Below are 4895 nucleotides of genomic sequence, written 5' to 3'. Positions count from 1 at the left end.
CGCGATTCAGTATTTCTCGTTTTTTGTTGTTTTGTTTTGGCTTCAACGAAGCTTATCTAACTGGCTTCGAAATGTTTGCCTTCTTTCCAGCATTAAAGTGCACCATTTGACAAAAGGCAGAGCATAGATAAGGCAGAAGTATAAGCCTTATTCCTCGGAGAGAAACCAGGCGAATGAAGATATAGTTGGGTTGATTTTTCGGCAACATGCCTCATCGAAACAATAGCACAAGAACATCAGATTCTCCAGAACATCTCCATTCTCCTGCTTTTCCCCGAAAATAAGGCTAATACTGATAAATAGGGCTAATAAATAAGTCTTTTCTCTGTGAATAATGTTCCTCGCTAATGCACTAAAAACTTACGTAAAAGGCAGACCATATATGACCCGCAGGGCCGATCTCCACAAAATGCCCTCAAATTTAACATTAAGTTTTGTAGCATTAAAGGCTGTCCATGTGTGTCCTCGTTGTCCCCATGTTTCTGTTTTGTATGGCGTTTTGTCATTAGGTTCCTCCTTTGCATGGTGTTTTGAACGGAAATAATCACCTTGAAAATCATTTGGCGCAGTTAACAACCCTGCTCTAAGACCTAAACCCTTCTAGTTTCTGAGATGCACACTCGGCAAGGTGTGTAGGCTATTTCGGGGAGACTTTTTCAAGGCAATCCTGACATCCATGACGTCATATATGCCGTCAGATTACAGATGAGCCATAGCTCATCAGTATCACGAAAATCACGCAATTCGCTTCAAAACGTGATTCATGTGATTCATGTGTTGATGTGTTGATGTGATTCATGTGTTAAGTAACAAGAGACACGGTTTCATCGAAATGTGAAAACTTTGATTTTGTGAAGCTTGTCCCACTTCTCGGCTGGCATTCGTCAGAGCACTTTCCTGCCTTTTGCGCCCGCCCATCGTCACCTACAGCGTTACGTCAGTGCTAGTTCTCCCTTGTTTAGAAATTTTGACGCTTCAGGTCTGTCTTTGCAATGCGATTTACATTTCTCGTTTCATCTCAGCCATCATCTCTTACTTTTTATATCTAGGAATGAGTATGGTAGGGAATGTGGATTTTCCTCCTTAAAATCATATTAACGCATCCATCGCTGCCCGTGATGTTTCCGTATCGACTTCAGTTTTTTGGAAGACCACTTCCTGGAGGTTTATGATGTGCTCCGTATTTCGCAAGAGCTTATCCATTCCTAATTCCAGCCTCTGGCCTTTCCTTGAAAGCCTCTCCTCTCGTCATGTCAGTTCCAAAAATCGATCAAGTTCGTAGCATTACAACCGTCTTAAGAAATGTACTGTAATCACATGGACGATTACAACGCATTCATGATAAATGCAAGTTACTGTAAGTTTACGAATGGTAGCTGAACAAGCAGTGTCCTGGCAAAATGCAACCGCGTGACGCTTTTTTAATGTGTCAGTTCCATAGTTATGGAAAGGCTCTCATTTTCAAAGTGCACACATGTCGACAAAGTCCATTAAGCTTGTCTATAACATGCGAGAAAATTGATGATAACGGGTCACGGCTTTACGGTCCTTTTTTGACGGACTCAGAAGGTAACGATGTCACTGGCATGCCCACATTCTTCTGACACAAGAGAGTCGTTATGTGTAAATGACCTGGGCCAAGCCTAGGACCTTGACCAAGAGCATGTTTTAAAAATGATCACCTGTAAAAATGTCTTCAGAGAGCAGCATGGTCGTTACGATCACCACACAACCGACATGACAGTAAATTGTATGCTTTGTTTGAATTTTACCTTATTTTTGTGACATTTCAGCAAAGAAGACTGGCCCGGGGCAAACCAATACTGGGAGGGAGAATTAATATTCGGGGAGGGGCATAGGTTCCCCCCAAAAATGCAAGTTGACACCCCTGATGGACATTGCGGATTATGACTGTTGCGCAGCCAAACACCTTCCACTTATGCGGGCAGTGTTGTAGTCGCTATCCGATGATATCCATGGTGCTGTAAAAGGTGTACCCCATGTATCTACGCGCTTCCATGTTAAACATCACCATTATCTCATCCCTCACTGCTTTCTTTGTTAGCCCCACAGAGAACAATGATACAGCAATAAGTGCACGCTTCGTCGCCTTTGTTGCGACCACTACATGCAAGAGTGCAGGGATTGCTACGTACCCTTCGTCTGATAATTATGCTTACAGCTTGCATGAATAACGCATCGACTTGCCAAAAAAGCACCATTTTACTGCAGCAGTGTACTCACGAAAACTGCGGCATCTCATTCTTCGTTACCGCCGCCCCTTCAATTCTGTTGCGTTTTCGTTTTCATTAATCGGACAAGAAGCGCAATCAGATGACCGTTGATAATCTAGCGAAGCGAGTCTGGCTACGTTTGCAACTTCAAAAACAACTACCTAATTTCCACCCGTTTAGTGCATACATATACGTGCTACCGCGATCGCTTCAGAGGAAAATTGTCAATCGACCGTCGATCCAAACAAGCACCAAGCGCCAGCAGCACCCCACCCACAGTCGCCCGGTCCAGCGCGACTGACCCTGGGGCCAGCGTCCGTGACCATAAACTGACAATGTTCAAGCCCAGCAGCACCCCACCCACAGTCGCCCGGTCCAGCGCGACTAACCATGGGGCCAGCGTCCGTCAACCATAACCTGACCTGTGTCCAAGCCGGGGGCGCCTCGCAGCCCCGGGGTAAGCTACCCTCCATGAAGGACCACAAACCGCCCGCCGCGCCTGTCACGCAGCCAGCTCGCTCTGCCGGCCCCACCGCTGTCGCTGGCCGCCGGGCAGCCCTGCGCCGAGACAGAGGACCGCGACCACGCGCCGCTGCGGCGCCGACTCGGCTCGAGCCGCCGCGGGCTGGCCGCGCGGCGAAACTGGCCGCCATTAGCGGCATTGTTCCCGCTATCATTCACGCTCCATTACCAAGCGGGGGCGGAGAGCTAGGCGGAGGACTGCAGCCGGAGCGTTCGGCACCGCCGGCCCGCCGGCAGTCGCCGGCAGTCGCTGGAGTTCAGTGGGTTTTGTCCAGAGCGCTCTCTGGGAGCTCGGGTGGGGCGTGGCGCGAAGTGCTCAACGCTGGCAGAAGGCATCAGGGTATGAATGGGCTCTGAGACGAAGGGCTGCTTTTTCAGATGGGAGACTGTCCCGATCCTGCACAAGGGGTTATGAATTGCAGATGGCATTTGCATAAGCGACATAAACTTACACTTTTCAAGGGAAAACGTAAACAATGTGTACTCCATGGGAAAAATAGGAAGCGGCGAAATGGCGCTTTTCTGGCCCGCGAACTTGTGCAAAAGTAAGAGGGATTAATCGAGTGAACCCAAATTTTTTGCGGTCAGAACCGGCAACAAATGCTTTGCTTTTTTTCTGAAAAATATGGTTGGTCTTATTCCTTTAAAGGGAGTGTTCCACCTTATGGGCATATTTCAAAAACGCACTGCAATGAAACCTCAGGACCAGTGACGTCCAAAAATAGCACTGGGTAGTGCCGCTGCAGCACCGTCAAGACATGATGAGGACATCAAGTTTACTCACTTTCAAGCTCAAACTATGCCGTCAGCGCTTTGTGACAGCACTACGCTTCCTCCCTGCAGTCGCGAACGCCGTCGTCATGATGAGCGCCGTGGCACCTCTACCGGTGCGGAGGAGCGCATTGGTTGAATTTTGAAACAGTGCGTCGCTATGGACCATGTGATGCCCCTATTCCCAAAGCCAAAGTGCGCCTCGAAAGGAGCCATTGTGGTAAACACCATAGGAGAAAAATCAAAGCAATGGTAACACGTTTCGTGAACTCGCGGGATAATAGCTTCATAGTCGCATGTCCTTTTGTCTAAACAGGGTTTCCAACTTTTGTATCATTCATTACACAAGCCTTTTGACAAATTAGTGTGTGGCAGATATTACAGTGCACACGTTGGGGAAAGTGAGGCAAACTCAACGTATTACTTTCATAGTAATGAGCAGTGAGTCCAATGAGATTTCTCCGGCAGGAGTGGCTACTTGGAACCGAAATTTTGAGCTAAATGGAAGGGTTTCGAGAAAACTGGTATTGCTGATCAAATTGGACGCGTCTGATTTAAGAATAAATGAAAAAGTACAAGAAAGGTGACATACTCCCTGTCATTCTTTGATGGGCATCATTTTTAAACAATCGTATTTGTTTTGCAATCATTCAAAGTAAAGCATCGCTGCGCAATCACTCAAAACAATCATTTGAAGGTAAATATGTTGCTAGGAGAGGGGTGTAGTGTCTTGGACGAATCAACAAATGCCCATGGAAGGCCAGGAATGCACGTCAACAAGAAGACCCCACACCTGCCTGAGGGAGGTCATGTCCAGCCAAATCACACAGCCCCTGGTCGGTATTATTTGCCAGCGGCAAAGTGACGTTGAACGAGCCGTGAGGCTGCAGGGCATGCTCAGTACCTCGCGTGAAGCCTCTGGCCGCTGTAGCTTCTCGTCCGTGGCTGGTCGTGGAGTGGGACAAGGGCGGATCGAGTAGGTGTCAACGAGGGGTCATGCCTCACCCTAGACGTCAAAAAGCAGAATTTTATTTCCTTCTCCCCTGCTCGTACGCAGTTCTTGAGTAATTTCCGTAGCATCCTGATCCCACCTTGGTGCCGACGCTGGATCCGCCGCTGTGGTCCGTCCATTAGGAAATTATACCTCATCCCACGTATGGGACAGTCATTCCAGCAATGTCCAAATGGTGCATTGGTGTCAGGCGTTCAGCTAACGAGTGCAGTTTGAACACATGGTGGGAATTGTAATGCTGATTGATTGAATTACGGTGTGACAAGTGGCCGGGGCTGACAGAAACGGTCCTGTTCCAATTTGAGGCCACAGTCGGCTGTGACGTCAAAAATCAACATTGGATCGTTACGTCATAA

This window comes from Pollicipes pollicipes, unplaced genomic scaffold (assembly GCF_011947565.3).
Source record: "Pollicipes pollicipes isolate AB1234 unplaced genomic scaffold, Ppol_2.1 Scaffold_7231;HRSCAF=8579_pilon_pilon_pilon, whole genome shotgun sequence".
Lineage (NCBI taxonomy): Eukaryota > Metazoa > Arthropoda > Thecostraca > Pollicipedomorpha > Pollicipedidae > Pollicipes > Pollicipes pollicipes.
This window is presented reverse-complemented; position numbering follows the sequence as displayed.